The sequence below is a fragment of the Haematobia irritans genome, chromosome 2, assembly GCF_050003625.1.
Source record: "Haematobia irritans isolate KBUSLIRL chromosome 2, ASM5000362v1, whole genome shotgun sequence".
NCBI lineage: Eukaryota > Metazoa > Arthropoda > Insecta > Diptera > Muscidae > Haematobia > Haematobia irritans.
Genome location: NC_134398.1, coordinates 14,543,641 through 14,567,569, shown reverse-complemented (window position 1 = coordinate 14,567,569; position 23,929 = coordinate 14,543,641). Strand labels below are relative to the sequence as shown.

The 23,929-nt window shown below is 29.0% G+C and overlaps 1 protein-coding gene across 5 annotated transcripts in view; it reads right to left on the bottom strand.

Moving 5' to 3' along the window:
- Nucleotides 1-23,929, bottom strand: part of LOC142223555 (beta-1,4-glucuronyltransferase 1) — a 313,449-nt gene that overhangs the window by 262,879 nt on the left and 26,641 nt on the right. For all 5 annotated transcript variants that reach the window (XM_075293434.1, XM_075293436.1, XM_075293435.1 and 2 more), the window contains one exon: nucleotides 14,253-14,283. The gene's annotated coding sequence lies outside the window, so the exon portion shown is untranslated. The remainder of the gene's footprint in view (nucleotides 1-14,252; nucleotides 14,284-23,929) is intronic.

Below are 23,929 nucleotides of genomic sequence, written 5' to 3'. Positions count from 1 at the left end.
ACTTTCTAAAATGTCAAACTTTCAATTTTACCAACGACATTTCAAAATTAATTTCAGCTAACGTTCGCACAATGCACTCTTCATTATAAGCGTCATCAATAACATTGCCAAAAATTATTATTTTATGTACATATTTCAATTTTCACGGTCAAGTTTGAAGTGATTTTAACTAATTGACCTTAACCGGTATTTAGAGATTGTCTGTATGTGATTTTTATTTAATATAAAAATTATTTTCTGTTGTTTAATAAACGGCAGCTAAATGCATTTAATACTTTGTTTATACATATTAAAGAGAAAAAAATTGTTATTGATTAAAAAACAAAACGTGATTTGTTTTAAACGCAGTTACCAATTTGCGATACGCCGGTGCATTGTTGCCTCAAGCCAATGAGTCAAACTATTATTTTAGAAATACAGACAAATTAAACAAGGTAAGAGGAAGGCAGGTTTTGATAGTTTTGATGGCTAATAGGAAAAATGCTCAATTAGGTGCTTAATACCTTATAATTAATGTTTATTTGGAAATGTTGGATTGTCTCAAAACACTGAAGAGATTACTAAAAGAGCAATCAATTTTGATATTAAGCTTTTTTGTATCTTGAATGGAAAATATTTTGAAATTTGTAGAGGGTGATCCCATTATTATGCACGAGGCTATGCGTTGGTTGATACATAAAATCCGATATACCGATACCTTTTTTTTGGGACTTTTTGGATTTGTAAAGCTTGATTTCTATAACTGAAGATTGTCCTTGCCAATATTCCCAATAATATGAATTAATTCCTTTCGAAATCAAAGAAAATTTCTATAGCCTATTTAAATTTATTTTATTTAATTTATTGTGGCTCCCATGAACTTTGTACAGTGCTAAAGATAATCTAACAATTTTTAACTCTAATGTTTCAGGATCCCAATATGGTGCAAAATAGCATGAAAAGCCATGAGAGCTTAAATAAAATTTTGCAAAAATTTTCTATAGATATAAAATTTTGCAAAAATTTTCTATAGAAATAAAATATTCACAAAATTTTCTAAGAAATAAAATTTTAACAAAATTTTCCATAGAATTAAAATTTTAACAAAATTTTCCAAAGAAATAAAATTTTGTAATGAAATAAAATTTTGACAAAATTTTCTATAGAAATAACATTTTGACAACATTTTCTATAGAAATAAAATTTTGACAAAATTTAAATACTATAGAAATAAAATTTTGACAAAATTTTCTATAGAAATAAAATTTGGCACAATTTTCTATAGAAATTAAATTTTGCAAAAATTTTCTGTAGAAATAAAATTTGGCAAAAATTTTCTATAGAAATAAAATTTTGACAAAATTTTCTATAGAAATAAAATTTGGACCAAATTTTCTATAGAAATAAAATTTTGACTACATTTTCTATAGAAATAAAATTTTGACAAAATATTCTATAGAAATAAAATTTTGACAAAAATTTCTATAGAATTAAATTTTGACAAAATTTTCTATAGGAATAAAATTTTGAGAACATTTTCTATAGAAATAAAATTTTGAGAAAATTCTCTATAGTAATAAAATTTTGACAAAATTTTCTATAGACATAACATTTTGAGAAAATTTTGTATAGACATAAAATGTTCACAAAATTTTCTATAGTAATAAAATTTTGACAAAATTTTCTATGGAAATAAAATTTTGACGAAATTTTCTATAGAAATAACAATTTGACGAAACTTTCTATAGAAAAACAATTTTGACAAAATTTTTATAGAAAAAAAAATTTGATAAAATTTTCTATAGAAATAAAATTTTGACAAAATTTTCTATAGAACTGAAATTTGGAAAAATTATCTATAGACATAAAATTTTGACAAACTTTTCTATAGACATAAAATTTTGCAAAAGTTTTCTATAGAAATAAAATTTCTATAGAAATAAAATTTTGACAAAATTTTCTATAGAACTGAAATTTGGAAAAATTTTCTATAGAAATAAAATTTTGACAAAATTTTCTATAGACATAAAATTTTGACAAAATTTTCAATAGAAATAAAATTTTGACAAAATTTTCTATAGAAATTTTTCCATAGAAATAAAATTTTAACAAAATTTTCTATTGAAATAAAATTTTAACAAAATATTCTATAGAAATAAAATTTTGACAAAATTTCTAAGAAATAAAACTTTCACAAAATTTTCTATAGAAATAAAATATTCACAAATCTATCTATAGAAATAAAATTGTTTACAAAATTTTCTATAGAAATAAAATTTTGACAAAATTTTCTATAGAAATAAAATTTTGACAAAATTATCTATAGAAATAAAATTTTAACAAAATATTTTATAGAAATAAAATGTTTAGAAAATTTTCTATAAAAATACAATTTTGAACTAAAATAAAGATACATTGGATTTAGTGCCCCCTTTTTGGGATGTGTCAGTCAGTATCGACAAATTAAATAAAATTTTGAGAAAATTTTTCTATAGAAATACAATTTTGACAAAATTTTCTATAGAAATAAAATTTTGACAAAATTTTCTATAGAAATAAAATTTTAACAAAATTTTCTAAAGAAATAAAATTTTGACAAAATTTTCTATAGAAATAAAATTTTGACAAAATTTTCGATAGAAATAAAATTTTGACAAAATTTTCTATAAAATAAAATTTTGACAAAATTTTCTATAGAAATAAAATTTTAACAAAAATTTCCATAGAATTAAAATTTTAACAAAATTTTCCAAAGGAATAAAATTTTGTAATGAAATAAAATTTTTTGAAAATTTTCTATAGTAATAAAATTTTGACAAAATTTTCTATAGAAATAACATTTTGACAAAATTATCTATAGAAATAAAATTTTGACAAAATTTAAATACTATAGAAATGAAAATTTTCTATAGTAATAAAATTTTGATAAAATTTTCTATAGAAATAAAATTTGACACAATTTTCTATAGAAATTAAATTTTTCAAAAATTTTCTGTAGAAATAAAATTTGGCAAAAATTTTCTATAGAAATAAAATTTTGACAAAATTTTCTATAGAAATAAAATTTTGACAAAATTTTCTATAGAAATAAAATTTTGACAAAACTTTCTATAGAATTAAATTTTGACAAAATTTTCTATAGGAATAAAATTTTGACAACATTTTCTATAGAAATAAAATTTTGAGAAATTCTCTATAGTAATAAAATTTTGACGAAATTTTCTGTAGACATAACATTTTGAGAAAATTTTGTATAGACATAAAATTTTGACATAATTTTCTATAGTAATAAAATTTTGACAACATTTGCTATGGAAATAAAATTTTGACGAAATTTTCGATAGAAATAAAATTTTGACAACATTTTCTATAGAAATAAAAATTTGAGAAAATTTTCTATAGTAATAAAATTTTTGACAAAATTTTTTATAAAAATAAAATTTTGACAACATTTTCCATAGAAATAAAAATTTGAGAAAATTTTCTATGGAAATAAAATTTTGGGAAAATATTATGTAGAAATAAAATTTTGACAAATTTGTCTATAAAAATAAAATTTTGAGAAAATTTTCTATAGAAAAAAAGTTTGACAAAATTTTCTATAGTAATAATTTTTTTTGCTAATTTTTCTATAAAAATAAAATTTTGACAAAATTTTCTATAGAAATAAAATTTTTACAAAGTTTTCTATTGAAATAAAATGTTTGCCAAATTTATTTGAAATTTTGTTAAATTGGTAGATTTGTGGTAAAATTTTCTTAGAGTTTTGGTAGAATATTTTGGACACGAGTGGCAACCGTCACAAAATATAAAAAAATATTTTTCTGTGACCAGAAATTTAACTGTGTGCTTTATACTGGGAACTGAAATAAATCTATTGTCCAGAAAATATATACTGGAAATTTCTTTAATTTCTAAAAAGTAAACCGCGGCATATAGCTTTTTTAGGTTAGGTGGCTGCCCGATGTATCAGGCGCACCTTAGACTATTCAGTCCATTGTGATACCACATTGGTGAACTTCTCTCTTATTACTGAGTGCTGCCCGATTCTATGTTAAGCTCAATGACAAGAGACCTCCTTTTTATAGCCGAGTCCGAACGGCGTTCCACATTGCAGTGAAACCACTAAGAGAAGCTTTGAAACCCTCAGAAATGTCACCAGCATTACTGTGGTGGGATAATCCACCGCTGAAAAACTTTTTGGTGTTCAGTCGAAGAAGGAATCGAACCCACGACCTTGTATATGCAAGGCGGGCATGCTAACCATTGCACCACGGTGGCTAGCTTTTGTAGGAATGTATGTTATGAATATAGGCTTATTTTTGCAATATTTTATACCTCCTAAAAGTATGCTATATTTTTGTGAGATTGAAAATATCAATACGAATTTTATATGTTCTCTATAGAAGTCTCCTATAAATACGATTCAATACTTTTACAACATTAAATAATACATAACAAAACTTAATTAGTTGTAAACCCCCAAAAAAATGCTACATTTTATGGAAAAAACACATCTAATATTTAAGTGTGCATAATGATAACAACAGGATAATATCTTTTCTTTATTTAGTTTCATCTTAAGCTCTCCAATAATCTAGCAAGCAAACACAAATGTAATGAAAAACAAAAAGCAAAAGAACATCAACAACAGCTAGTACTACAATGATGGCAGACATAGAGACAGAGAAACTGAGAAACAGATGCTGAAATAAGCGAAAACGGAATCATACAAAAACAATAAACCTATATTTTTTATAGTAAATGTGTTGTTGCCATTGCCTTTAGTGCGGAGGCTTCGTCGCATATAAGCTTACCATATAGACGTATAAAAGAAAAACAAATGTAACTGAGAGTCGTTTCACAAGACTGGCATAATGCCAACTGCATTTCAATGCTGCAGGCTTACTATACAATACAAATTTATGTGAGTGAAAAAAAGGAATTTATCTTTTTCTTACAATCCAAATACCTTAGCAACAGAAAGGTACCTATATATCTTCCCCCACCCCCCTTTTCTCCTGCTGTCTGTCTGTCTGTTTTCTCTGCTACTAGACTCATCCATAACTCAACCAAAACCAAATATGTATTAAAAACAAATATTTGTTCCATAAACTCCTACTATAGTTTATGACCAAAGAAGAATGAGCACCTAAATGTATACTTCAATTTTTATTATTAAAAGATAGGCAAACAAAATTCATCACAAAAGAGAAACAACGAAAACAATGAAAGAGACAGTGAGAGAAAGAGAGTAAGCGAAAAAGTAAATGAAAATATTCATTTAGATCCCATGCATCCCTACAAATATGCATTGGAAAATATTTACTAACGGCGTTGGTCTAGAAATAGTTGTAATGATAAATGATAGCAAACAATATACATAAATTAAAGATTATTATTTTATTACAATGGACAAGAAGATTACAATTGTGTCAGGGTATTTTGTTATGAACATTATAGAACAGGCTCATTTTCATATATCTTTTATGAAGTTTTGTACTACACCCAAAAAAATAGTAATCATGTATACAATGAAGCACTTTGAAATAGAAAATTAAGCCAATGGATACTTTTGTTCACATGAAATGTATTTTTTTTTTATTGGAATAGAAAGACGTAAACCTGTAGAGTGATCAATAAACCCGATGATCAATCCACCGGTTGATAAAACCCGGTGGACCGGTTTATCTTCTACACCGGTGGCCGTTTTTCGGCTCTCCTTTTCGGTGGGACGATAGAACCGGTGTTTTCAAGCCTCAACAACCGGCTTGCGGTGTTTATATCTTCATTGTAAACATCTGTGTGTTTTAATAAACTGTAATGAAAACAAGTGTATACGGCCGTAAGTTCGGCCAGGCCGAATCCTATGTACCCTCCACCATGGATTGCGTAGAAACTTCTATGAAAGACTGTGGTATCTTAAAACTTCTTAACATCGTTTTCTAAATTGTGAGTTAGTCCATACGTGGTATATATTAGACAAAAAAGTTATGTGTAGGCAAGTCTACAAATAATTAAAGGGTGATACGGTCAAAATTTGGTCAATATAAACTTGACGTATTTCTTTCAATTTTGCATTTAAAAAACCAGAACACCCCTCATTTTTAAGGTGTGTGTGTAGAATGTTGCTCCTATTTTGATTTTGGAATTCACTCTTCAGTTGTCAAAATGCCGTCCAAGCAAGAAGAGCAGCGCATCAAAATTTTGCTCGCGCATCGCTAAAATCCGAGCTACTCGCACGCAAAGCTGGCAAAATCGCTAAAAGTTGCCAAATCAACCGTTACAAATGTAATTAAAGTATTTGGGGAACGTTTGTCGACAGCCAGGAAGTCTGGATCGGGGGGAAATCGAAAACCGGAAGCCGCTTAGACGACAAAGAGAGTTGCCGGTAGTTTCAAGCGAAACCCTAACCTCTCTCTCCGAGATGCCGCAAATAAGCTGGGTGTATCGTCTACAACCGTGCATCGAGTCAAAAAACGAGCCGGACTATCGACTTACAAGAAGGTAGTGACGCCAAATCGCGATGATAAACAAAATACGACGGCCAAAGCGCGATCCCGGAGGCTGTACACGACGATGCTGACGAAGTTTGACTGCGTGGTAATGGACGACGAAACCTACGTCAAAGCCGACTACAAGCAGCTTCCGAGACAGGAGTTTTATACGGCAAAAGGAAGGCGAAAGGTAGCAGATATTTTCAAGCACATAAAACTGTCAAAGTTCGCAAATAAATATCTGGTTTGGCAAGCCATCTGTACCTGTGGCTTGAAAAGCAGCATTTTCATAGCTTCCGGGACTGTCAACCAAGAAATTTACGTGAAAGAGTGTTTGAATAAACGTCTGCTGCCTTTCCTGAAGAAACACGGTTGTTCCATACTGTTTTGGCCGGATTTGGCATCTTGCCATTACGGTAAAAAGGCCATGGAGTGGTACGCCGCCAACAACGTGCAGGTGGTTCCCAAGGACAAGAACCCTCCCAACACGCCAGAGCTCCGCCCAATTGAGAAATACTGGGCTATTGTCAAGCGGAACCTAAAGAAGACCAGAAAAACTGCTAAGGACGAGCAGCAGTTCAAGGCAAACTGGCTTTCTGCGGCGAAGAAGGTGGACAAGGTGGCTGTACAAAATCTGATGGCAGGTGTCAAGCGTGAGGCCCGGCAATTCGGATTTGGAAAAGCGAAAGCCTAACTGAACCTTTTTCCTGAATTTTATACTAATTGAACTTGAAAAAGAAATTTAATTTGATTTTTTAAATAAACGATTTCACCGATTTACACGCGTTTTCCCTCGACCAAATTTTGACCGTTTAACCTTTTACGAATCGATATGGACTCTTTGCACGATACGTAGAGAGCAAGAATTGAAATGTCAAGCGTGAGGCCCGGCAATTCGGATTTGGAAAAGCGAAAGCCTAACTGAACCTTTTTCCTGAATTTTATACTAATTGAACTTGAAAAAGAAATTTAATTTGATTTTTTAAATAAACGATTTCACCGATTTACACGCGTTTTCCCTCGACCAAATTTTGACCGTTTAACCTTTTACGAATCGATATGGACTCTTTGCACGATACGTAGAGAGCAAGAATTGAAATATGGGGGTCGCTTATATGGGGGCTATATACAATTATGAACTTGATATGGACCAATTTTTGTGTGATTGGGTATCGATTTATCTGAGGGCTATATATAACTATAGACCGATATGGACCTAGTTAGGCATGGTTGTTAACGGCCATATACTAGCACAATGTACCAAATTTCAATTGACTCGGATGAAATTTGCTCCTCCAAAAGGCTCCAAAACCAAATCTCGGGATCGGTTTATATGGGGGCTATATAGGATTATGGACTGATATGGACCACTTTTGGCATAGTTGTTAAATATCATATACTACCACCACGTACCAAATTTCAACCAGATCGAATGAATTTTGCTTCTCCAAAAGGCACCGGAGGTCTAATCTGGGGATCGGTTTATATGGGAGCTATATATAATTATGGACTGATATGAACCAATTCCTGCATGGTTGTTGGATACCATATACTAACATCACGTATCAAATTTCAACCGAATCGGATGAATTTTGCTCTTCCAAGGGGCTCCGGAGGTCAAATCTGGGGATCGATTTATATGGGGGCTACATATAATTATGGACCGATATGGAACATTTCTTGCATGGTTGTTAGAGACCACACGGACGAAAAATACTGTTTTTCATATGTTTGGGTGTAAAAATTATATGTTTGGAATTCAAATTTTTCAACACAATATTTTTAAGTGCAAGCATATAATGTTCATAAACTACCATAACATGTTTGGTACTTATATGTTAATATGTTAGAACATATTATGTTTGGGACATAAAATGTTTGTAAATATAATATGCTTAAATGCAAACATATATTAACTTGGAAATAGCCTATAAACATATATGTGTTTAGAAAGAGAGATCTAGAGAGTATGCTGCAAGTAAAATAATGGAAGTAACCAATTGGCGCCTTAAAAATATATCCACACAAAGAAAATTTCATTAAAATTTTTACTACCTGTGTATGCCCTAAGGTGAAACATAATATGTTTGAACAATACAAACAATATTTTGTTTGAACCAATCCTGAAAATATATATGCTTGAAGCAATATGTGTTTGGGGTATATGTTACCGAAGCGATTTTTTTGAGGGTGCATATACTAACACCACGTACCAAATTTCAACCGAATCGGATGCATTGTGCTCATCCATGAGGCTCCGGAGGTCAAATCTGGTGATCGGTTTATAGGGGGGCTACATAGAATTATGGACCGATATGGACCAATTTTTGCATGGTTGTTAGAGACTATATACTAACACTATGTACCAAATTTCAGCCGGATCGGGTGAAACTTGGTTCTCTTAGAGGCTCCACAAGCCAAATCGGGGAATCGGTTTATATGGGTGATTTCAACAGACGGACGGACGGACGGACGGACGGACATTCTTAGAACGACTCAGAATTTTACCACGACCCAGAATATAAATACTTTATGGGGTCTTAGAGCAATATTTCGATGTGTTACAAACGGAATGACAAAGTTAATACACCCCCATCCTATGGTGGAGGGCATAAAAATCGACAGAAAAACAGACCAGATTGCCTAACATTTTACACCGATCAAAAGAGAAGTGGGTGGTTAGTGGGTGGGAGATACTGAGTGTATGGATACACACCTCTCACCCCGACACGGACAATTCAACACATAAAGGGTGATACGGTCAAAATTTGGTCTAGGGAAAACGCGTGTAAATCGGTGAAATCGTTTATTTAAAAAAAACAAATTAAATTTCTTTTTCAAGTTCAATTAGTATAAAATTCAGGAAATATATTCAGTTAGGCTTTCGCTTTTCCAAATCCGAATTGCCGGGCCTCACGCTTGACACCTGCCATCAGATTTTGTACAGCCACCTTGTCCACCTTCTTCGCCGCAGAAAGCCAGTTTGCCTTGAACTGCTGCTCGTCCTTAGCAGTTTTTTATACCCACCACCATAGGATGGGGGGTATATTAACTTTGTCATTCCGTTTGTAACACATCGAAATATTGTTCTAAGACCCCATAAAGTATATATATTCTGGGTCGTGGTGAAATTCTGAGTCGATCTGAGCATGTCCGTCCGTCCGTCCGTCCGTCCGTCCGTCCGTCCGTCCGTCCGTCTGTTGTTGAAATCACGCTAACTTCCGAACGAAACAAGCTATCGACTTGAAACTTGGCACAAGTAGTTGTTATTGATGTAGGTCGGATGGTATTGCAAATGGGCCATATCGGTCCACTTTTACGTATAGCCCCCATATAAACGGACCCCAAAATTTGGCTTGCGAGGCCTCTAAGAGAAGCAAATTTCATCCGATCCGGCTGAAATTTGGTACATGGTGTTAGTATATGGTCTCTAACAACCATGCAAAAATTGGTCCACATCGGTCCATAATTATATATAGCCCCCATATAAACCGATCCCCCGATTTGGCTTGCGAGGGCCCTAAGAGAAGCAAATTTCATCCGATCCGGCTGAAATTTGGTACATGGTGATAGTATATGGTCTCTAACAACCATGCAAAAATTGGTCCACATCGGTCCATAATTATATATAGCCCCCATATAAACCGATTCCCCGATTTGGCTTGCGAGGCCCCTAAGAGAAGCAAATTTCATCCGATCTGGCTGAAATTTGGTACATGGTGTCAGTATATGGTCTCTAACAACCATGCAAAAATTGGTCCACATCGGTCCATAATTATATATAGCCCCCATATAAACCGATCCCCCGATTTGGCTTGCGAGGCCTCTAAGAGAAGCAAATTTCATCCGATCCGGCTGAAATTTGGTATGTGATGTTAGTATATGGTCTCTAACAACCATGCAAAAATTGGTCCACATCGGTTCATAATTATATATAGCCCCCATATAAACCGATCACCAGATTTGACCTCCGGAACCTCTTGGAAGACCAAAATTCATCTGATTCAGTTGAAATTTGGTACGTGGTGTTAATATATGGCCTCAAACTCCCATGCAAAAATTGGTCGATATCGGTCCATAATTATATATAGGCCCCATATAAACCGATCCCCAGATTTGACCTCCAGAGCCCCTTGGAAGAGCAAAATGCTTCCCATTCGGTTGAAATTTGGTACGTGATGTTAGTATATGGTATCCAACAACCATGCAGGAATAAGAAGTTTTAACATACCACAACCCAAGTAATTCGATTGTGGATGACAGTCTTTCGTAGAAGTTTCTACGCAATCCATGGTGGTGGGTACATAAGATTCGGCCTGGCCGAACTTGCGGCCGTATATACTTGTTTTGGTCTTCTTTAGGTTCCGCTTGATAATAGCCCAGTATTTCTCAATTGGGCGGAGCTCTGGCGTGTTGGGAGGGTTCTTGTCCTTGGGAACCACCTGCACGTTGTTGGCGGCGTACCACTCCATGGCCTTTTTACCGTAATGGCAAGATGCCAAATCCGGCCAAAACAGTACGGAACAACCGTGTTTCTTCAGGAAAGGCAGCAGACGTTTATTCAAACACTCTTTCACGTAAATTTCTTGGTTGACAGTCCCGGAAACTATGAAAATGCTGCTTTTCTAGCCACAGGTACAGATGGCTTGCCAAACCAGATATTTCTTTGCGAACTTTGACAGTTTTATGTGCTTGAAAATATCTGCTACCTTTCCACTTCCTTTTGCCGTATAAAACTCCTGCCCGGAAGCTGCTTGTAATCAGCTTTGACGTAGGTTTTGTCGTCCATTACCACGCAGTCAAACTTCGTCAGCATCGTCGTGTGCAGCCTCCGGGATCGCGCTTTGGCCGTCGTATTTTGTTTATCATCGCGATTTGGAGTCACTACCTTCTTGTAAGTCGATAGTCCGGCTCGTTTTTTGGCTCGATGCACGGTTGTAGACGATACACCCAGCGGTTGATTTGGCAACTTTTAGCGATTTTGCCAGCTTTGCGTGCGAGTAGCTCGGATTTTCGCGATGCGCGAGCAAAATTTTGATACGCTGCTCTTCTTGCTTGGACGGTATTTTGACAACTGAAGAGTGAATTCCAAAATCAAAATAGGAGCAACATTCTACACACACACACACCTTCAAAATGAGGGGTGTTCAGGTTTTTTAAATGCAAAATTGAAAGAAATACGTCAAGTTTATATTGACCAAATTTTGACCGTATCACCCTTTAGGTAAATTACCCATAAAATTATTCGTGAGTCACGACATTTAAAAGATTTTCGTGCGTGAGTACAAATTTTCTTTTCGTGAGCGTGAGTCCTACCAAAAAATATCGTGCGTGAGTGTGCGTGAATAAGATTTCTCCGTCGTGAGTGTGCGTGAGTAAAATATTACTCACGTGCACACCTCATCTTTCAAACTGAGGGAATCCGACGATTTCGTTAAATCTCGTTGATTTTTAGAAATAATCATAACCGCTTTACGGGTTCTGCTAAAAATCCAAACAGTACCCTTTCATTTAATTTCATTTTTCCAGAACAAAGTCTTCAAGGAAAATTCCTAATATCAAAGTAATTTATGAGAACAGTATAAAGCCAAAGAATGAAAATGAAAGTTCATTTGGGAAGAATTATACAGAAACAACTCTATTGTTATAGAAACTAAAAAGTCTTTGTCATTTTAGTTTCTTGTTTTCCATTTTCTTAGAAAATTCAGCAACAACAACAATGCTCCAAATTGAGTATCCTAAAAGTATGCCACAGCGGAACATCCTAAAAGTATGCAATACTATGTAGAAGAGCATCAATTAAGTAAGAGTTGCTGGCATTTCACCTTTTTCACTTAAATAAATACAGCAATGACGTTAGTGGCATCATAAAACAGAGGGGATCTACGTTAAACTTTTGAAAAAAAACAGGAAACGGATATAGTAGTTATTTGAAAAGTTCTATTTTCCTTTTCTCTTCCACTAGTGTAGAGCTTTGGTTAACTGCTTCTTTTTGGTATTTTGTATTGTATTTCTTTTTAATGTCAAGTAGTTTGAATTATACAGTTGCATTTTGGATATCCAAAAGAATTTCTTATTCTATTTTATTGGTTGCTAGTGGGAAAATTCAAAATCCATGAAAGATACTCAGAATTCGAGTTTCTTCAATGTTGAAGAATTGTCTTCTTTATATCCCATATATAGATATGAATGACTTTCAGGGCATATACTTTTCCATGTTTCGCTTCCATAGACCAAAAAGTTAAAAGTTATACTATGCATTGCTGAAAGAATGAAAGAATAAAGGTGGGCAATGAGAGACTAGGCATGACATGACATCTAAAACTTAAATTAGTTTCTGTGTCTCTATAGTCCTTGACCGAAATATCTGCCATCATACTCATCCCAGTGTTAAATTGGCCACATCAGCAAAACTATGACCAAGGAGACAATTTACACATTGGTGCATGAGCCACATGCTGTGAAGATACATGAAGGTCACAATTGTTCGGAAGTTCTAGTGATGGAGCTGGAGTTATTAGCAAAAAAATAATGAGTCTTTTTTTGCTATTCTGCAATTTTTTTTTTTTTTTGCAAAGCACACAAAAGGCTTTGTGGTTTTAATTCAAACTTATAGGACATAGAAACCAAAAACCTCACATTTCATAATTATTCTCATTATATAATTTTATGGAAGCCGAGAAAGAGGAAGTTTGAAGATGATAAAAGTTTTTAAATTTTGTTGGAAAATGTGTGGTAATTTGAAAGTGTAGGGTTTAAAGATTTCATATCGTAGCCAAATATTGCAGAAGTTAAACAAAAGACTTTTTGTAAAAAAGAAAAATGGTCGAAAAATTAAAGACGAATTTTCGCACTCTTCAAATTCGATTTGTTGGCCAATCGACTGTTAACAAAAAAAATCGAAAGTCAAATTTGATTTGAAAATGTGAAGTAGATCCTTTTATGGCCAAATGTCATCCTTTAGAACAGCATATACCGCCTAAAGTATGCAATTATTTCATACCGCCCAAAAGTATGCAATGATTTCAATTTTAACAATAACTCTTAACCCATTAAGGACTACCATTGATAATATTGTAGCATTTTAATTTAAAATTTTTGAAATTTTCAAGCGATGACACTTTTGAGCCACTTTGAACACTAAATGTCATACTTTTATAATTTTTGTGCCACTATATTGCCATTGTGTAGCACTTTTTCATTAATTCCTTTGATGCTGTAAATTTTTTTGCTGAACTTTGAACTCAATTTTAAAAACTTTAAATTTCAAATATGATGGGTGCCTTTACAATGAATCGCTAGTAATCGCACACTACACACAAAAAAATTTCACGAACATTTTTCCAATTAAAATTTTAATTGAGTTTTAAAAAATATACAATTAAAAATTTAATTGATTCAACAAATTTTTTAATTGAAACAAAAATCAATCACAAAAATAATAGTATCAATTATTTTTTTAATTGGATCAATTAACTTTTTAATTGACCTTCAATTAATTTTTTAATTGATATTATCATTTGTGTGATTGAAGACATTTCAATTAAAAATTAATTGGATCCATTAATTTCGTGATTGAATCAGAAAATTTTTTTTGTGTGTAGTAATCGATAAAAATTTTAGGCCTCTAAATTCGAAAATGCAAAAGGTGGCACATTTAGTACCACAAAAGTATCATCGAATGAAAACTGTTGCGCGACCATACTGCTGAATGCTTTACTTATGATATATGGGCTCGGCCCATTTAGCTTAAAAAGGACGATTTATAAAACTTACCACATGAGATTAGATATCATTGGAACAGTTTCTATAATAAAAGAAAAAAATATGTATTAATTATATATCCGATAAAATCATAAACAAAAAAAGTTGCAAATAAATCCGAAAAAATCGATTTTCTACATGATTAAATATAGATTGGATTCTAACTTTGACTACCATCGATTTCATTTAGTCACAATTTTATTTCTATAGAAAATTTTGTCACAATTTTATTTCTATAGAAAATTTATCAAAAATTATTTTTTATAGAAAATTTTGTCAAAATTTTATTTCTATAGAAAAATTTGTCAAAATTTTATTTCTATAGAAAATTTTATTAAAATTTTATTTCTATAGAAAAAATTTTCAAAATTATATTTCTATAGAAAATTTTGTTAAAATTTTATTACAAAATTTTAATTCTATAGAAAATTTTGTCAAAATTTTTGTTTCTATAGACAATTTTGTCAAAATTTTATTTCTATAGAAAAATTTGGCAAATTTTTATTTCAATAGAAAATTTTGTCAAAATTTTTCTTTCTATACAAAATTTTATAAACACTTTATTTCTATAGAAAAATTTGGCAAAATGTTATTTCTACAGAAAATTTTGTCAAAATGTTATTTGTATAGAAAATTTTGTCAAGATTTTATTTCGATAGAACATTTTGTCAAAATGTTATTTCTACAGAAAATTTTGTCAAAATTTTATTTCTATAAATTTTTTTTTTTCAAAAATGTCTATAAAAAATTTTTTCAAAATTTTATTTCTATAGAAAATTTTGTCAAAATTTTATTTCTATAGAAATTTTGGCAAAAATTTATTTCTATAGAAAATTTTATCAACATTTTATTTCTATAGAAATTTTTTTTTAAATTTTATTTCTATAGAAAATTTTATCAACATTTTATTTCTATAGGAAATTTTATTAAAAATTTTATTTCTATAAAAAATTTTCTGAAAATTTTATTTCTATAGAAAATTTTCTGTAAATTTTATTTCTATAAAAAATTTTCTGAAAATTTTATTTCTATAGAAAATTTTCTGCAAATTTTATTTCAATAAAAAATTTTCTGTAAATTTTATTTCTATAGAAAATTTTATCTATATCTTATTTCTATAGAAAATTTTGTCAAAATTTTATTGCTATAAAAAATTTTATTTCAAAAATTTTTTTCTATACAAAATTTTATAAACACTTTATTTCTATAGACAATTTTGTCAAAATTTTATTTCTATAGAAAATTTTGTCAAAATTTTATTTCTATAGAAAATTTTATCAATATCTTATTTCTATAGAAAATTTTGTCAAAATTTTATTTCTATACAAAATTTTGTCAAAATTTTATTTCTATAGAAAACTTGTGATGTACCTCTTAGTGGGAGGAATTTACCTTAGAGTTAGAGGAATATTTGGCACAATCTACCAAAACATCAATAATTCTACCAATCTACCAAACAGTAAAAAATCTACCATTTTGTCAAAATTTTATTTCTATAGAAAATTTTGTCAAAATTTTATTTCTATAAAAAATTTTGTCAAAATTTTATTTTTATAGAAAATTTTGTCAAAATTTTATTTCTATAGAAAATTTTGTGAAAATTTTATTTCTATAAAAATTTTGCCAAAATTTTATTTCTATAGAAAATTTTAAAAATATTTTATTTCTATAGAAATTTTTGTCAAAATTTTATTTCTATAGAAATTTTTGTTAAAATTTTATTTCTATAGAAAATTTTGTCAAAATTTTATTTCTATAGAAAATTTTATCAATATCTTATTTCTATAGAAAATTTTGTCAAAATTTTATTTCTATAGAAAATTATGTGAAAATTTCATTTCTATAGAAAATTTTGTCAAAATTTTATTTCTTAGAAAATTTTGTCAAAATTTCATATCTATAAAAACTTTTGTCAAAATTTTATTTCTATTGAAAATTTTGTCAAAATTTTATTTCTATAGAAAATTTTGTCAAAATTTTATTTCTATAGAAATTTTTGTCAAAATTTTATTTCTATAGAAAATTTTGTCAAAATTTTATTTCTATAAAAAATTTATCAAAATTTGATTTCTATAAAAAATTTGATCAAAATTTGATTTCTATAAAAAATTTTTCTGAAAATTTTATTTCTATAGAAAATTTTATCAACATTTTATTTTTATAGAAATTTTTTTTTTTAAATTTTATTTCTATACGAATTTTTTTTTAAATTTTATTTCTATAGAAAATTTTATAAACATTTTATTTCTATAGAAAATTTTATCAAAATTTTATTTCTATAAAAAATTTTCTAAAAATTTTATTTCTATAGAAAATTTTCTGTAAATTTTATTTCTATAAAAAATTTTCTGTAAATTTTATTTCTATAGAAAATTTTATCTATATCTTATTTCTATAGAAAATTTTGTCAAAATTTTATTGCTATAGAAAATTTTGTCAAATATCATTTCTATAAAATTTTTGTCAACATTTTATTTCTATAGAAAATTTTGTCACAATTTTATTTCTATAGAAAACTTGTGATGTACCTCTTAGTTGGAGGAATGTACCTTTGAGTTAGAGGAATATTTGGCAAAATCTACCAAAACATACATAATTCTACCAATCTACCAAACAGTAAAAAATCTACCATTTTGTCAAAATTTTATTTCTATAGAAAATTTTATCAATATCTTATTTCCATAGAAAATTTTGTCAAAATTTTATTTCTATAGATAATTTTACCAAAATTGTATTTCTATAGAAAATTGTGTTTCTATAGAAAATTATGTAAAAAAAAAATTATCAAAATTTTTTTTCTATAGAAAATTTTGTCTAAATTTTATTTCTAGGAATATTTGGCAAAATCTACCAAAAGAAAAATTTGTTGTCAAAATTTTATTTCTATAAAAAATTTTGTCAAACTTTTATTTCTATAGAAAATTTTGTCAAAATTGTATTTCTATAGAAAATTTTGTCTAAATTTTATTTCTATAGAAAATTTTGTCTAAATTTTAGTTCTATAGAAAATTTTGTCTAAATTTTATTACTATAGAAGTTTTGTCAAAATTTTATTTCTAGGAATATTTGGCAAAATCTACCAAAACATCAATAATTCTAACAATCTACCAAACAGTAAAACATCTACCATTTTGGGTAGAATTCTACTAACTGTGGCAACCGTGTTCGCGAGACTAACAAATTATTGTGTTAGATATTATTTTATATAAAAAAAAAATTTAAATTAAAAAAATTCTTATATGTGGAATGGGATCTGCAATTATTTATTATTATATTTTGCTGTGTAATACACATTAAAAATATGGTAATTTTATTTGTCATATTAAAACCTACAGTCTATAATTAATATAATTTTTGTTTATTATTTGTTTAACTTTTATTTAACATTAAAATTGCATAACATCAATATATTGGCCTTTGGTATTATTTTTTTCTCACAGCGCGACCACTTATTGTTTTATATTTGTTATAAATTATTCCCAATGGAAGCATTGATTATTATAAATGCACCAAATAAAAGCACTTAAATTGCCATAAACGCATAAAGCGTGTATGGTATATGGCACCACTTGTATTGACCACTTTCATATCTATAATCACAGTAGGTCTTGATGGTGGTCCCCCCACCATTTACAGATAAAATCCTTTACAGCTATACAAAAACCAGCGTGGAATTTTATACGGCAACATTTATATGGAATTTTGGCTACCAAAAATTATACATGAAAGAAGAAAAATGTTTGCCGAAAAGTTATCGTATAGGACTTAGGTTTGTGGGAGGTAAATATTTTCATTGTAAATATCCCAGCAAAAAGAAGCGTCGCCAAGAAAAGTTGTGAAAATCTTCTTTTTGGATCCGGAGGTTGTGTAAAATTGGCGCAGAAGCTATGAATTTAACTTGGACTTCTAAATTTTAAAGGCAATATCATTTTTTTTTCAACTATGACATTTTCCGGGACAAAGCATAGAATCACGGATCTTCTGTTTTGTAAACCACATCCACTGGGCCAGGTAGCACTGAGTGCATCAACTCATAATTGTCGCTTTAGCCATTAGTACACAAGTAATGCATACACATAAAGAGGTCTATTTATACATCAGTGTGTAATGCACACAAAAAACTTCGTTTAAAGAAAACAAGCAAATTTTGTTGCAAACTTCAAATTTTCTATAGAAATAAAATTTTGGCAAAATTTTCCATAGAAATAAAATGTTGGCAAATTTTTCCATAGAAATAAAATGTTGACAAAATTTCTTATAGAAATAAATTTTAATAAAATTTTCTGTAGAAATAAAATTTTACAATTTTGGGATTATTCGTTTGGCTTGAGGTCATGGACTAGTGAAAAATGCTGGTGCTGTTGTTTTTCATTACTTTTTTATTGAAATATTGCTGTTCTCGAATATTTCGATACACCATCGGTGATCATCTTCAGCGAGAGATTATATTTTACAAAGTTATATTTTGATAAAATTTTCTATAGAAATAACATTTTCTATAGAAATAAGATTTTGACAACATTTTCTATACAAATAAAATGTTGAAAAAATTTTCTATAGAAAACAAGTAAAGAAAGTCTAAAGTCGGGCGGGGCCGACTATATTATACCCTGCACCACTTTGTAGATCTAAATTTTCGATACCATATCACATCCGTCAAATGTGTTGGGGGCTATATATAAAGGTTTGTCCCAAATACATACATTTAAATATCACTCGATCTGGACAGAACTTGATAGACTTCTACAAAATCTATAGACTCAAAATTTAAGTCGGCTAATGCACTAGGGTGGAACACAATGCTAGTAAAAAAATATGGGAAACATTTAAATCTGAAGCAATTTTAAGGAAGCTTCGCAAAAGTTTATTTATGATTTATCGCTCGATATATATGTATTATAAGTTTAGGAAAATTAGAGTCATTTTTACAACTTTGCGACTAAGCAGTGGCGATTTTACAAGGAAATTGTTGGTATTTTGACCATTTTTGTCGAAATCAGAAAAACATATATATGGGAGCTATATCTAAATCTGAACCGATTTCAACCAAATTTGGCACGCATAGATACAATGCTAATTCTACTCCCTGTTCAAAATTTCAACTAAATCGGAGTTAAAAATTGGCCTCTGTGGTCATATGAGTGTAAATCGGGCGAAAGCTTTATATGGGAGCTATATCTACATCTGAACCGATTTCAACCAAATTTGGCACGCATAGCTACAATGCTAATTCTACTCCCTGTGCAAAATTTCAACTAAATCGGAGCAAAAAATTGGCCTCTGTGGTCATTTGAGTGTAAATCGGGCGAAAGCTATATATGGGAGCTATATCTAAATCTGAACCGATTTCAACCAAATTTGACACGCATAGCTATAATGCTAATTCTACTCCCTGTGCAAAATTGCAACTAAATCGGAGCAAAAAATTGTCCTCTGTGGGCAAATGAGTGTAAATCGGGCGAAAGCTATATATGGGAGCTATATCTAAATCTGAACCGATTTCAACCAAATTCGGCACGCATAGCTACAATGCTAATTCTACTCCCTGTGCAAAATTTCAACTAAATCTGAGCAAAAAATTGGACTCTGTGGTCATATGAGTGTAAATCGGGCGAAAGCTATATATGGGAGCTATATCTAAATCTGAACCGATTTCAACCAAATTTGGCACGCATAGCTACAATGCTAATTCTACTCCCTGTGCAAAATTTCAGTTAAATCGGAGCAAAAAATTGGCCTCTACGGTCATTTGAGTGTAAATCGGGCGAAAGCTATATATGGAGCTATATCTAAATCTAAACCGATTTCAACAAAATTTGGCACGCATAGCTACAATGCTAATTCTACTCCCTGTGCAAAATGTCAACTAAATCGGAGCAAAAAATTGGACTCTGTGGTCATATGAGTGTGAATCGAACGAATGATATATATGGGAGCTATATCTAAATAAAATTTGGCACACTTGACTACACTACTAATTGTACTCCTATTGCAAAATTTCAACTAAATCGGAGCAAAAAATTGGCCTCTGCGGTTATTTGAGTGTAAATCGGGCGAAAGCTATATATGGAGCTATATCTAAATCTGAACCGATTTGGCTGATATTTTGCAAGTTTTTCGAGACTCATAAAATATTCGGATGTACGGAATTTGAGAAGATCGGTTGATATACACGCCAATTATGACCAGATCGGTGAAAAATATATATGGCAGCTATATCTAAATCTGAACCGATTTTTCAATAGGGATCGTCTTTGAGCCGAAACAGGACCCTATACCAAATTTTAGGACAATCGGATCAAAACTGCGAGCTGTACTTTGCACACAAAAATACACCAACAGACAGACAGACGGACATCGCTAAATCGACTCAGAATTTAATTCTAAGACGATCGGTATACAAACGATGGGTCTCAGACTTTTCTTTCTTGGCGTTACATACAAATGCACAAACTTATTATACCCTGTACCACAGTAGTGGTGAAGGGTATAAAAATGTTGACAAAATTTTCTATAGAAATAAAATTTTGACAAAATTTTGTATAGAAATTAAATTTTGACAAAAGTTTCTATAGAAATAAAATTATGACAAAATCTTCTATAGAAATAAAATTTTGACAAAATTTTCTATAGAAATAAAATTTTGACAAAATTTTCTATAGAAATAAAATTTTGACAAAATTTTCTATAGAAATAAAATTTTGAAAAATTTTTTTATAGAAATAAAATTTAGACAAAATTTTCTATAGATATACAATTTTGACAAAATTTTCTATAGAAATAAAATTTTGACAAAATTTTCTATAGAAATAAAATGTTGACAAAATTTTGTATAGAAATAAAACTTTCACAAATTTTCTATAGAAATAAAATTTTAACAAAATATTCTATAAAAATAGTATTTTGACAAAAATTTCTATAGAAATAAAATTTTAACAAAATTTTCTATAGAAATAAAATTTTAACAAAATTTTCTATAGAAATAAAATTTTGAGAAAATTTCTATAGAAATAAAACTTTGACAAAATTTTCTATAGAAATAAAATATTCACAAATCTTTCTATAGAAATAAAATTTTGACAAAATTTTCTATATATTAATTATTTAACAGAGACTATATATAGGGGTTATTGCCCAGATTATAAGGCCTTTCTAATTAACAACAAATTGTAAGCCAGGCCCTACTGGCTGAGCACTCTTTTATTTATATTCATTCATGCCATTCATTTGATATGAAACTATGCGGCATAGTTGTGGTCAAACAAAAAGCTAATGAGAGGGGACATAATCCACAGAGTGTGGGCGCGGTAGAGCATTAGGAAATAACAACAGAAATTAATAATAACTATGGGTAAAAATTGATGTAGGTTCATTCATATTTGTAGGCTTTTAGAAATTCCAAATATCGGTTGGAAAAATTCTTTTATATGACCATAGATTACATTCATGGGCAATAACGCATTTCGTTATGGCAAAACTGTTAATGCCGTAATTACTACATACCGCTATCTTGCATAAATGAAATGTTATCGATCGTATTTTTTTAATATCTAATGGCAAGTTATTAAATCTTAGGAAATCACTGCAGGAAATCACCTTAACTATCAAATATGATTATCATCCCAGCAAACAAAAAGCTTCGCCAAAAAAGTTGTGAAAATGCTCTTTTTTATTGGCGCAGAAGCGATGAATTATTATTGTGGGATTGTCATAGGACGGATGTCCAACATTTCAACAGCCGTTGCACTCAAATTGCATCATTTCTTAAGGAGTTATCCGAATTCTGTGTTTTGGATGTGAACTAAACACTGTAACGTTTGACAGAAACAAAATTTTGACAAAATTTTCTATGGAAATAAAATTTTGACAATATTTGCTATAAAAATAAAATTTTGACAAAATTTTCTATAGAAATAAAATTTTGACAAAATTGTCTATAGAAATAAAAATTTGACAAAAATTTCTATAGAAAAAAAATGTTGACAAATTTTCTATAGAAATTAAATTTTTGAGAAAATTTTCTATAGATCTAAAATTTTGAGAAAATTTCTATAGAAATAAAATTTTGAGAAAATTTTCTATAGAGAGAAAATTTTGACAAAATTTTCTTTAGAAATAAAAATTTGAGAAAATTTTCTATAGAAATAAAATTTTGACAAAATTTTCTATAGAAATAAAATTTTGACAAAATTTTCTATAGAAACAAAATTTTGACAAAATTTTCTATAGAAATAAAATTTTAACAAAATTTTCTATAGAAGCAACATTTTCTATAAAAATAAAATTTTGACAAAATTTTCTAAAGAAATAAAGATTTGACAAAATTTTCTATAGAAATAAAATTTTGACAACATTTTCTATAAAAATACAATTTTGACAAAATTTTCTATAGAAGCAAAATTTTCTATAAAAATAAAATGTTGACAAAATTTTCTATAAAAATAAAATTTTGACAAAATTTTCTATAGATATATAATTTTAACAAAATTTTCTATAGAAATAAAATTTTGACAAAACTTCCTATAGAAATAAAATTTTGACAAAATTTTCTATAGAAATTAAATTTTGATAAAATTATCTATAGAAATAAAACTTTGACAAAATTTTCTATAGACATAAAAATTTGACAAAAATTTCTATAGAAATAAAATTTTGACAAAATTTTCTATAGAAATAAAATTTTGACAAAATTTTCTATAGAAATAAATTTTTGAGAAAATTTTCTATAGAACTAAAATTTTGACAAAATTTTCTATAGAAATATAATTTTGACAAAATTTTCTATAGAAATAAAATTTTGACAAAATTTTCTATAGAAATAAAATTTTGACAAAATTTTCTGTAGGAATAAAATTTTCATTAAATTTTCTATAGAAATAAAATGTTGACAAAAAATTTTCTAGAGAAATAAAATTTTGACAAAATTTTCTAGAGAAATAAAATTTTTACAAAATTTTCTATAGAAATAAAATTTTGACAACATTTTCTATAGAAATAAAAATTTCTATAGAAATAAAATTTTGACAAAATTTTCTATAGAAATAAAATTTTGACAAAATTTTCTATAGAAATAAAGTTTTAACAAAATCGTCTATAAATATAAAATGTTAACAAAATTTTCTATAGAAATAAATGTTTGACAACATTTTCTATATAAATACAAATTTCTATAGAAATAATTTCTATAGAAAATGTTGTCAAAACATTTTCTATAGAAATACAATTTTGAAAAAATTTTCTATAGAAGCATAATTTTCTATAAAAATAAAATTTTGACAAAATTTTCTATAAAAAGAAAATTTTGACAAAATTTTCTATAGATATAAAATTTTAACAAAATTTTCTATAGAAATAAAATTTTGACAAAACTTCCTATAGAAATTAAATTTTGATAAAATTTTCTATAGAAATAAAACTTTGACAAAATTTTCTATAGAAAAAAAATTTTGACAAAATTTTCTATAGAAAAAAAATTTTGACAAAATTTTCTATAGAAATCATTTTTTTTTTTTTTTTAATTTCTATAGAAATAAAATTTTGACAAAATTTTCTATAGAAATAAAATTAAAAAAAAAATCTATAGAAGAAGATATCAATGCAAACGAGTTGCTCAAACGGTTCCAAAACATTAAATAGATCTTCATCGCCAAAAAATTGATCTAAGTTCATCGATGGACTTTTTTTGAGTT